Here is a 12,849-nt window from a genome sequence, read left to right as displayed (position 1 = left end):
GTATCCAAGTGGTCACGTTGTGGGCACTCTGAGCTCTGAAGAACGCTGTGTTCACTTTTTTTCTGCTTGGAATCATTGGCTAGTAAAAACCTTTTTGCACTTTTTCGTCCTTTTCTCGTAAATGTTGCTTCTAGTTTACTAAAGAAATGTTTAAATCCCGTTAAACTTTCATTGCTCGTTGCTATGTTGTTGTAAAGTGTGTGCACTGTTGCAAAGGGAATCGGAAGTGATCGGGTTTTAGATAACGCCATGTATCATTGAAAGTATGCTCCTGATTACAGATGCTTTTGGTTCCGGGCAAATTTCTAGTAAATTGGCATCGAAATCGATGAAAGGTTTCTATATTTTTTCTCATTTATGTATATTTAAATATATATTATAAATTTATAATTTTTTTTCTCGTTTTTTTTTCTTTCAAATTTTGAATGTATCCAATTTTGGTCAAATTTTGATCACAAATTAGTTCAAAAGGATCATAGGTAGGCCCATTTTTCGCTATAATTTAATAACTTTCAAATTTGGCAACCCATGTCACCGGTTGGTGCCCTAATTTACGGAAACATCCAGACACACGATCAATAAATTAGAGAACATTTTTTGTATTGCATGGCCAAACTGGTTATAATCAAATTTTGATCGGGAACTTGAGAAAGACTTAAAAGTTATTTTGGAAGTTGGCAAATGGAAAAAAGGCTGTTGTGGAAAAAATTTCTTTCCATGTGACCACCATCTATACACATGACTGCACCCCCGCCCACCACAGCAACACCATTGTCAAATTTGCGGATGACACTACGGTGGTGGGACTCATCACCGGGGGGGGGGGGGGGGGGGGGGGGGGACGAGTACGCCTACCGGGATGAGGCGGAGCAGCTGACAGTGTGGTGTGGAGAAAATAACCTGCTCCTCAACACCTTAAAGACAAAGGAAATAATAATAGACTTCAGAAAGAATAAAACGGACATGGTACCATTAACTATCAGAGGGGACTGTGTGGAGAGGGTGGCGGATTTCCGCTTCCTGGGAATCCATATTGAGGAGGACCTGACGTGGAGCGTGAACACCTCTGCGCTGCTGAAAAAGGTCCAGCAGAGACTGCACTTCCTGAGGGTGCTCAGGAAGAATAACATCACTCAGAGACTGCTGTTGTCCTTTTATCGGTGCTACATTGAGAGCATCCTAACATACTGTGTATGCGTATGGTACACCAGCTGCACAGCGGCTCAGAGGAAAGCGCTCCAGAGGGCCATTGACAACGCCCAGAGGATTGTCGGCTGCCCTCTACTTACCTTGGAGGACTTACACAGTTCCCGCTGCATCAAAAAATCCCAGAGTATTATAAAGGACATTTCCCACCCCGGACATTCCCTGTTTGAACTGTTACCGTCAGGCAGACGGTACAGATCTACAAGGACAAGGACAAACAGACTTAAAAATAGTTTTTACCCCACTGCTATAAAGGCACTAAATGTAGCCGCCAAGGAACGCAGGGGCGATACATAATAAGAGACTGTGAAATCGACAGAAGGATGTAGGGTTGGGTGTTTATGCGTGCTATTTTCATGATATTTATTTTAGTTGTTTATCTTTTTTTAAATATTTTACCTTGTATGTATCGTTAGCTTTTAGAAATGTTTGAATGGTGCACTGACTGGCTGACATTTTACAATTTCGTTGTACATGGCTCATGTTACAATGACAATAAAGGAACTATTCTATTCAAAGTAATTGGGGATCATTGTCTCCGAAGAACCCATCCACTCTTTTCACATGCAAGGCTACTAAAATTGCAAAAATGTTAACAGAAACCATTCCTGGTCAATTATACCCTATTAAACAAAAGTAACATCCAGCTTGCGGTGACTTGCACCAGAAGTTGTAGCTTCCAGTTTATGGCGGCACAATGGAGCAGCGATAGAGTTGTTGCCTTTCAGCACCAGAGATCGGGTTCGATCCTGGCTGCGGGGATGTCTTACGAGTTTGTGCATTCTCTCTGTGACCGTGTGGGTTTTTTCCAGTTGTTCCGGTTTTCTCCCTGCACTTCAAAGACCTACAGGTTTGTAGGGTAATTGGCCTCTGTAAATTGTCTCATGTGTAGGACAATGCGACTGTTACGGAGTGATCGTAGTCTGCGCAGACTCAGTCGGAAGAAGGGCCTGTTTCCATGCTGTGTCTCTAAGTCTAAAATAAATTCTAACAAATATAGACAGCTTTTTTAAAAAGCCCTTTATTGTTTTATAGCCTGCAGGGAAAAAATAGTTAAGTTAGTTAGTTTAATTTACTGTCACTTCCTGTACTGTGATAAAATAATGTTGTTATTTTGAGTCTGTAACTCTCTAGCCCTTAACCCCCTTTTCCTCATTCCTCATTGACAAAATTGTTTTTGTGCCATAATTTTCTATAACACAAGGTTTCTTAGGAATGCAACTATTACATTATAGCAGAATTACCTCTATTTGTGTAGATGTCTCATGTTATGATGATCAGCTTCTGCAAGCAGTGACAGGATAATCCATCAGTTTTTACACATGCTAACTTTGTACTAATAATCACCTATGGTTAAACCCATCTGTATCCAAGGACTATTCATCCTTCTCACCCCTTATCCACACCACCACGGTAATCTTCTATAAATTCACATTTCCTTTATGGAGATTTCCAAAGTGACTTGGCCCTTGGCCCTCTGTGCTTTTTAACATCAAGTATGCTATCAAGAAAATTACAACTGTGATGTCACCACAAAAAACTTTAATTATTAACACACAGCAACAGAATTAATATACTATTGATTCAACAAACATTAAAAACTTGATTAAAGACCTGAAAACTAATGCTACAGTAGAAAAAACAATGAAAATCCATATACATACAATAAATCAGCCATACAGAGAAATATTTTTAACAAAAAACAGTATTTGCTGTTGGTGATACCTGCATTTAAGAAGTCATATATATTGTGTCCTACAAAACATGAAATTCTTACAAATAATTACAGTATATACATTTTGTATTTAAAAACACTGCAGATCTTGAAAATTTGTATTAAAAACAAAAAACGTTGGAAACATTTAGCAGGTCAGCATTTCTGAAAAGTGAGTCAATGTTACATCTCTTTACACTGATGCTGCCTCATCTGCTGAGGTTCCATCATTTTCTGTTTGCATCCAGATTTTTGGTTCGCTGTTAAATGAATTGGGTGGGATCAGGGGTAAGATACATGCGTTTGAATCATTTGTATATTTTGGAATATGTGATGTTATATTTTGGTATGAGTCCAAGTCAACTTTCAATCACTGCGAACTTACTCTGCGAACTTACAAGCAAGATTCTGCCATATTGAGCAGGATACCCGAGATCTCCAGTTGTCTTTGGTAGTCCTGAAATATGCAGACCTTTGATACAAAGTCTGATATATTCTACAATGTTATTCCCACAGGCATACATTTAATAACTCCAGTGGAAGAAATCCTAGGATTCATATGCATTATATTTTGCTTCATGCATGCCACATGTGCAATTAATCATTTAATTATTTCATTTTGATATACAATTATACAATTTACTTATTATACAATTTCTATGTTCCTCTCAGTTTATTTGGATGTGTTCGACCAACTTACAAAAACTTCCAGAGAACTACAAGAGCTGTCATTATTCAAACAAGTTCCAAATAGACTACAAGTTGAAGAACTAGAATGCAATTGTCCTCGAGCTACATCAGATAACCAAATACTGTATCTGTTTTCTGGATTAGTGGTTTGTAGTTTATCCTGGTGTTCAGCCTTCAGATTCCAGATATTTTCTTTAATATGTCATATGTCAGCCCTGGCAGTTTTTGCATCTGAAAATAGTTTGCTTCTAGATGACTGGAAACTGATTTGTTCTCCAGATATCTTTAGCTTTATGTAACAATTGGTTTCCTTTACAGGTAGATTTCCAGAGTTCTTATTCCTTTATGCCCATTGTGCACTTGCATCCAGAGGTTACATCTACCATTTTAAGCTTAACAAATGTTAGCAAGTTTCAGGAATTTTATTTGTTAAATAAAACACGAAGCTCATTGTCGACCATTTCTAACAATCTACTGGGGTACTTAGGCCATGTACCCCAATTTTCTCCTCACCTACAGTATCAGAATAAATCTCCTTGGTTTCGCCCTTATACACTAATCTACCTTCCACTAAATGACTTTCAAACTATTCAACTACTCCATGTGATAGTTACATTTTCCATTTTCTATCACAAATTCTTATGAATTCTATATCTGAAATTGAGTCTCCAGTTTTACTTTTCCAACTAATGTTAATTCTTTGAAATTTTAGAATTTGAAATGATTAATTCATGTCTCCCCACTCCCCCAACACCACCCTTGCAATCTTCACTTTTCAAATTATGAAGTTTATTCATTTTTCTTGATAAGTATCATCCTTGTAAATCTTTTTTTGCATGCTCTTCTGGATTTCTATATCCTATAACATGTAATCAGAAGTGTTCACAGTATTCATAAATTAGACTAATTATGTTCCATACAATTTTAATGTAGCTGCGCAACATTTTTTGCTCGACAATTGTTCCATTAAAGCAATCTTACTGATTGTTTTGCTTTTCTTCTGGCCTTATTTACTTTGCTGATGTGTACGTTTGGACTCCAAGATTCTTTAACTTTTCTGCCCTCAATTCAATTTCCAATTAATGACGTTGCTAATTACCAATTTGCCAATATATTTACTTTTAAAACATATTAATATCTGTTAATTTGTTCCAAGTATTGATCGCAATCTGCGATTTCATGATATCTACCAAGTTAGAAATTGTGTTTCTGTTTTCAAAGCCAAAAAGGTAAGGGTCCTAGAATCAAAATTTCTGCCGAACAGCTTCTTTGGTCCAGAAAAAATAATTTAGATTGGGTGCAAAGTTATAGTATTTTGGTTTCTATCTTAGTTCCATATGGTTCAAATGGTTATCTTACTTTCTGTGAAAGAATTAAAATGGCAATGGTAATTTCAGTTTTTTACTTATTGATAGAAAAATGAAAGGTGATAGATAATAGTCTGGACAAGTCATGGCTACCTCGAGTCTTTGCAGTGAGCGATTTTGCTAAACAATGAACGTAAATGAAAACACACACATATTGTTTATGTTCAGGAATTTCCAAATTCCTACATCTTTTATATCTCACATGAGTCAATAATGCCAAAAATGCCATGTCAAATTAGCCTGGAAACAGTTTAACAATGGACATTTATTTTCTGATCTTACACTGGAAAAAAAAATCAAAACAGTTCAGCAACAAGATTTCTTGAACACAACTGAACAATATTAACTTTGTTAATGCAGACTCCAATAGATTGGTAACGTCGTAATTTAAGAACTCACTATCATATTTGTGGGTTTTTTTGGTTGTCTTTCATGCCGCTGGTGGAATGAGTTTGTAAACAGCAATTTGAAACTAGAATTGGCATGGCCACTTTTGACCTGCTCCCTATGCACCCAATCTTGAGATCACTGCCGATATAGACTGGTTAGAAACCCCACAAGCAAGTTCATAGGCTCAAAATTATCTCGCACAACTCTGGGGGGAAAAAAACAAGTTGCTGTTGATAAATGGCCTAGCAACAGAGAGGAGCAATTTTCCACACATTTCTGGGTATCCTTGGAGCAGTAGGGAAAGTCAATTCTTTATTTATTGGCAGGAATTTCATTCTCTCTTGCTGTTTTTTCCCCTAGCATAGCACATCACCTCAACAGTGCGGCAACATGCCAAATTTATCTTCTGTGATATTTTGAATCTCATTGGTCTGAACAAATGGCAGTTCTTATTTATCCAATCTGCATTCTTTGCCATTATTGAGCACTTGAACCTCCTATGCAACTTCACACGTGTGCTTTCATTGCTTTGCATGTATGTGCCAGGGCCATGATCGTTACTTAGCTTCTAGGCTCAGCCCTATTTCAAGCTGCTGCTGGTCTCCACCTCATCCCACAGATTCTGCTCACTGCTATCTTGGAGAGGTCACACATTTTCCAAACATATCAACTAGTGTTGTTTTGTGAACCTCACACAGGAAGCCCAGTCTTCTTATGCAACTTTTATAAACAGCATTAGGGAAAGCCACAGGCTTTTAACCAAGGAAACAGAATATAGGATGTCCTCCCTCTCTTCAAGTTCATTCTATCGTTCAATGTGATCATGGCTGTACCAGTACCATGTTCCAGCTTTCTCCTTATACCCCTTAATACCTGTGCCCTTAAGAGCAATATCTAACTATTTCAATATATTTATTGATTAGCTTCAACTGCTTTCTGTGGTAGAGAATTCCACAGGTTCACTGGTTTCTGGGAGAAGAAATACCCAGCAACTAGATCTTAAATGGTTTAGCCTCAGACTGTTATCCCTGGTACTTGACTCCTCCTCAGTTTTTGGGAACATCAATCCTGTACTTAATCTGTTTAGTTTGTTTAAATATTGTAAGTTTCAATGAAATCCCCTCTCATGTTCTCGACTCTATGAATTAATTAAGTCTATATTTTCGTCTAGGTTTATTTTCTACTCCTGCTATCCTGGAATCAGATGGGAGAAACCTTCGCAGAACTCCCTCCAAAGCAACACCATCCTTCATCAGATAGAGACCAAAACTGCACTAAATACTTAAGGTGGAGTCTCACCAAGACCTCGTGTCAATGTTCCTATACTAATGTGCATGTTGTACAATGTACACACTGTACCTATACTAAAATCCTTTTGCCATGCATCGCATACAATTTACCTTCTTAACCACCTCCTGCACCTATATGCTTATCTGCAACAATGAGTACACAAATATATCAAGACCTTATTACATCTTCTCCTTTCCCACTCTGTTGTTCATTAGATAATAATCAGCGTAATTATAATTGCTACCAAAATGGATAGACTTACATTAATCCATATTATATTGCATGTCTGAGGAAGGGTCTCGACCCAAACCATCACCTATTCCTTTTCTCCAGATATGCTGCTTGACCCGCTGAGTTACTCCAGCTTTTTGTGTCTATCTTTTTTACATTGCGTATAATATCTATTTGCCCATTACTTCAACTTATCTAAATCAACCCAGAGTTCTCTGCATGCTCCTCAGTGGAGAAGGAGGGGAAGGCAAGAGTGAACCATTTTGTTTATTGTAAAATGGAATCTGGGTTTCTAATGACAGGACAATATCATAATGTTTCACTGTCCTTAACCTATTTCTGTTCTTAGCTCTAAGTTGAGCCTCACATGGTTTTAACAGTCCTGCATGTTATGCTTTTCAGTGAGTTGCTGCACCCCCTGCAGTCTTTCCAACCATCATCTGTGCTTTTGGTCAATGGCTTTACAGATATGACTTCACTCTTCAGGTGCTTTTTAGAGCCATTTCTTTTCCCTTTTTGCACGGTGATGTTTTCAAGACAAAAATGCCTTATGTTTATGGTTAATTAGCTCTTGGATTGTTAAGCTCACTCTCATTAAACCAGTCCCAAGGTTTTCTGGTGGAATATGCACGGATATTAATTATGGAGAACTTCAGCATCGTTCAGATGCTGGGGAGTCTCAGCAATTGGTTGGTGTCTGTGAGCTTTCCTTTGAGGTCCTCTTTGAAAAGGGATATCTTAGAGGTTGGGAGATCTTCTATGTTGATTTACTTCTGGTCATTTTGGGCAAGGACAACAGAGAAACAGAATAAAACCTGGTGCAAAAGCCAGAATGAGCACACCACCTCCCAGTCAATACACCTGTCTATTCAAACAAAAGCATATCCAACCTCACATGTGGCAGAATCTGCAGGTCACACAGTGGCCTCATCATGGAACCAAAGGGAATCCATGCGGGCGGGCTGCCGAGAGCCAGGAGCAACGCAGTGGGGACCTGGCGGGGAGCCACCGACATTGAAGTGGGAACCCAGTGGCGGTCGCTGAAAATCATAGGGGACCCAGCTGAAGGGTCGCTGAGATCGAAGGGGGACCCAGCGGGGGCTGCCATGATTGAAGGGGGACCTGGCAAGACCGAAGGAGAGCCTGCCTGGGGGGCACCGAGATCGAAGGGGGGGAGCCACCTGTTACCTTGTACAGGGGCAGGCCTGGTTTGCCACTGCAAGAAAATATAGACTGGTGAACTTTTTATAACTTTGTCAGCAGAAACATGGGGACTCTTTGCATACTGACTAGATGGTCTGCTGCATGATTTTACTGGATTGTATGCAAAAACAAAGAATTTCACTGTACCTAGGTACGTGCGACAATAAAGTATCATTGATCATTGATTGATTAGTGATCAGAAAACTGAAGCTGGTCAACCTCAACCCTGAAAAAAGATATTCAGTTTGAATATGTTTTGGATCAGAACGGATGGCATGGACATTTTCGTTACATTTTATATTCAATGAAATATAGACAATAGGTGCAGGAGGAGGCCATTCGGCCCTTTGAGCCAGCACCACCATTCAATGTGATCATGGCTGATCATTCTCAATCAGTACCCCGTTCCTGCCTTCTCCCCATACCCCCTGACTTTCAAAGCTATCAACGAATATTCTCCAATTCCAAGTTTCATTAAAATAAAAATCGCATAATTTTCCAATATTTACTTGACTCATGCCAAGTAAAAATTTCAAAAATAAACATTAAAATATTTTAAATCACAAAATTAAATTCCCACGTTTAAAGTTAGATCGACATAGTTGCGCCGTTAGAATAGCTTTTAAATGCAGGGTTGTACAAAATGAGTCTCATTAGTAATATTCCGAATGCATACACTGGAACTTTCGCAAAGTTGTCTACTGCAACCATAAAGTATACATGTGCAGTACAACTCTGCCGCATTGGCATTGCTGAGGCGGGTCCTCCTACCCTGCACGTTTGCTGATAGCACAGCCAGCCATGACTTGAGGCATTTGCTGCCACGGCACAAACTCCCGCCCAGCCGCTTCACTTACGCCGAACGGCCGCTGGTGATTTTGCGCATTTTCGGAAGGCGCGGGTTGTAGGCCAGCCGCGGCTGCGACATCATGGCTGCAGTCCTGCCGTCGTCTTCCTTCTCCTTCCCCTCCACCCTCCCCGAGTCACCGCCCATTCTCTCTCCGCCCGCGTTCATACTCACTGGCCCCTCGGCCTAGGCCTAGGCTCCGTCGCCAGGCAACGCCGGGGCCGGATACTGGTTCCCATAGCGAGCTGAGACGCGGTCTCCTTGGAAACCCAAGTGCAGCGTCAGACCTTGCGGCCGGCCGGCAGGCAAACTGTGCGCCAGATACACGTACAGTGGAACAAAACATTAAAACTAGACTCCACCGAGGAATCGAGACCCGTGTGGACTGGCACAGAAGAGTTGAGCCCCCCCCCGGGGCAGAGACAGAGCGGCCGTGACCGTATTGAATGGCGGCGGACGGCTAGACAAGCCAGCGAGGTGGCCGACTCCTGCTCCAATATTCATTGCCGTGTATGATTCCACCGAGACCCATCCGGACTCGAGCAAATCGTGTTACAGTCTAAAACGTACTCATGTCAGATGGGGGTAATTCCAACAAAGTCAACTCTAAAATAGACACAAAATGCTGCAGTAACCCAGCGGGACAGGCAGCATCTCTAGAGAGAAGGGATGGGTGACGCTTTGGGTCCAGACCCTTCTTCAGACCGATTTGAGGGACATTTACAGAAAAGAGGAAAGAAGGCTGTCATAGGGGGGGATTACACGGCAGGCGAGGTCAAGGCCCCTGACCCGTACTGTTTGAGTCTCGACCCGAAACGTCACCCATTCATTCTCTCCCGAGATGCTGCCTGACCTGCTGAGTTACTCCAGCATTTGGTGAATAAATACCTTCGATTTGTACCAGCATCTGCAGTTATTTTCTTATACTACCCGTTGCCACGCAACGCCTACTGGAGGACACACCGTGCACTGCAGGCAATCACACTTACTGGGGCTTACAGTGCAGCTTAGTCTCTTTGCTTAGTCTTTTTCTTCTATTTTATGTTTGGAACAACTTCTGTTGTGGAACAATTCTCCAGTCCTAGTGAGAGGGTGTTGCAGTTCAATGTTGCGGCTGTACTTTGCTGTAGCTCAGCTTCCCCCGGACCCTCCGGTTGGTCTTCTCCCATCAGCGCGTCTCCGTCTCCCTCCCTGCTCTCTGAGTGTCCCGACACCTCCCCCCGTCCCTGCGCTCCTCGCTCCTTCAGGCTCGGCGGTCCTGCTCCGCGCCTCGCTTCCTCCGGTTCTTCGGCCCCTCGCCGCTCCTGCTGGCCCTCCAGCCCTACTCCCCGCTCACCATCTCCGTCAGCCGGGGTCCGCTTCCACTTGGCCGGAGCTCAACACCTCGAGGCTGGGGCCGCCGAGCAGAGCCGTGGCCTGGTCCTCCACCCCGACGCCCAGCGCCCAGCCCAGCTCTCGCTGCTGCTCGGCCTCCCCCCCCCCCCCCCCCCCCGGCTCCTCTTCCTCCTCGGGCTCGACACTCCGCTCCTCCTCCAAGGCCATCGAGCCTTTCCTCCCTGGGCCCCTCTCCCTCAGGTGGGTCGCCGACCTCCAGCACTCGCTGCTTATGCCTTTGCAGACCCTCCAGGCCCCTCGGCCAGGGTTCTTCCCACTGCTCCTCTCCCAGCTCGCTCAACCCCATCCTTTCCTCTTCCCCCCGCCCCCGGTCAGTGCCCCCCTGCTTCTCGGCTTTGCTCTCCTGCTTCCCTTCCCAGCCGCGTTTCCCCTTCTCCCGCCGGCTGGCCAGACATCTTCTTGCGTCCGCGGGCTTGCTAGCTCTTCTCCTGGTTCCTCTTCCTCCGCCAGATCCTCCAGCTTCTTCCTCGTTTTTTTACAGCACAAAAATTGGCCTTTTGGCGGCTTTTTAAAGGTAAGAATGTACCTGTTGCATGCATTGGTAGTGTATGTTGGAAGCCGCCATGTCCTCCAGACGGCTTGAGCGACTCCGTGTGCCACGGACTTTGACCGTACAACCTTTTGTGCAATCCCCCAATTACAACACCTGTAGTGTTTGGTCCTACCCACTGATAAGGATATGCAGCTGTCCCAAAACACACACAGGTTAGGTTCCCATGAATGGCCATCGACCTGATATGTTAATTCTTTTTCTATGTTCACAGATGTTCACAGATGCTCCCTGACCTCGTGAGTCCATCTAACATTTCTATTTTTATTTTAGCATATGCAGTTTTTTTTGCTTTACAGTCATAGTGAGTACCATTAAGCTCAAGTGACTAAATGCAAGCATAGAAGTCAGCAACATTCTATAAAACCTCATGGAAACAAAATAAAGTGCACACCACGTGAAATAAGATTGGATTTTGATGGCTTTACTCAGCAGGCTGCATCAGTGGACAGAGAACTAAGCGTCAATGTTTCAGGTTATTCCTATGTAACTCAGGTATTTGAAAAGTGGGGACGACCGGTAAAGAAAAAGGCCAGTTGGGCTTCTGAGCTTCCTCTTGCACAATTATGCAATAACTTATTTGCATATATTGTCTTTTACTAAACCCTTCAATGGCAGACCTCCATCTGGTAACTGTATACACGTTAACCCCATTTTCTAATATGCAGTATTAAGCATTAATATTTAAGCCTGCATAGGCCACATGAACATGTGGACAGGTATATGGACAGGAACAGTTAAGAGGGAAATGAGCCACACATGGGCAGGTGGGACTCGTGCAGATGGGGGGCACCTTGGTCGGTAACTGGGCAAGAAAATTAGCAAGTATCTTGAGAGACCGGGCCTGAAAGGTCAAATAGCATATTCCTACACGTATTTATTATGTTCTTACTTTACGAATTACAACCAACTTCTAAATACTGACTTTCGCCTCATGATGGTGCACCATTGCACAAAGGTGGAAATAATGAAAGGTGGAGACCAGAATGGGGATGAAATGGTGTTGAGAGAAAATCACAGATAAGAGAGTCTTCGGATGGATGCAAATAGGAAAAGAGGAAGAAAGTCCCATTGTGAAGACAATCGGGTTGGAAATCTGAATATAATTATAAATCGATGGCCTGGGGTTATCTTTGTAAACAATCCGGGATGGTGGCAATGTTAAACTGGAGATAATTTGAGGAAGGGTGGTCTGTTGTAGAGATGATCAGGTGGGCTGTGAATTTAAGCTTTGAAGAGGGAGAGTAAAAGAAAAGATATGAAAGTGGCACATGAATTTAGCCTAATATGATCTAATCTTCCAACTTTGAAATATTAACACCATACCAAATTGATGAGAAAATATAAATCAACAATGTGCCTCGAATTCCAACTTGCACTTGGTAGTACATATCAAAAACACCAGCAGGTGGAAATCAATTCAGATGATCTAATGTCTTTATTGTTTTAGAAACTGGCTACCAACAAGAATTGTACAGCAAAACTGAAATGGGTGTGAATGGTATAGAGAACAGAATGCAATGTCAGAACAAATACACATCCTTTTGATTTCTCTCAGACCAACATTTAAAAAAGAAATTAACGTCAATCTGAATAGATATATTTTAGTATCAAAGCAGCAAACTTTGGAGTGTCTGAAAAATTGTAACCATCTCAAATATTGCAATAGGTCTCCTCCAAAGAGTTAAGTTTGCATAGACTGCTCTGTGATAAAATTTAAAATCAATCATTTTTTAAAAACAGCAATTGTGTTTTTAATCTAAATTTTATTTACAATAGAGAACTTCATTGACACATGCATTTTTACAAATTCATTATGCAGATCAAGTCTAGATTCTTAAGGCTTTACTGAAAATTGGCAAGACTTCTCTTGCAGTAATGTACAGTATATTCAAACTTTAAAACACAATACATGGGAACCCATTAAAAAACCCCAAAATAAATCAATCTCAATATCTAACACATC

The 12,849-nt window shown here is 41.8% G+C and overlaps 1 protein-coding gene across 3 annotated transcripts in view; it reads right to left on the bottom strand.

Moving 5' to 3' along the window:
• Positions 1-9,047, bottom strand: part of btbd16 (BTB (POZ) domain containing 16) — an 89,498-nt gene extending 80,451 nt beyond the window's left edge. For all 3 annotated transcript variants that reach the window (XM_078412845.1, XM_078412851.1, XM_078412850.1), the window contains exon 1: positions 8,949-9,047. The gene's annotated coding sequence lies outside the window, so the exon portion shown is untranslated. The remainder of the gene's footprint in view (positions 1-8,948) is intronic.
• Positions 9,048-12,849: the final 3,802 nt, after the last annotated feature.

This window comes from Rhinoraja longicauda, chromosome 16 (genome assembly GCF_053455715.1).
Source record: "Rhinoraja longicauda isolate Sanriku21f chromosome 16, sRhiLon1.1, whole genome shotgun sequence".
Classification (NCBI taxonomy): Eukaryota; Metazoa; Chordata; class Chondrichthyes; order Rajiformes; family Arhynchobatidae; genus Rhinoraja; species Rhinoraja longicauda.
The sequence above is the reverse complement of the archived record's forward strand: the minus strand, read 5'-3'. Positions and strand labels throughout refer to the sequence as shown.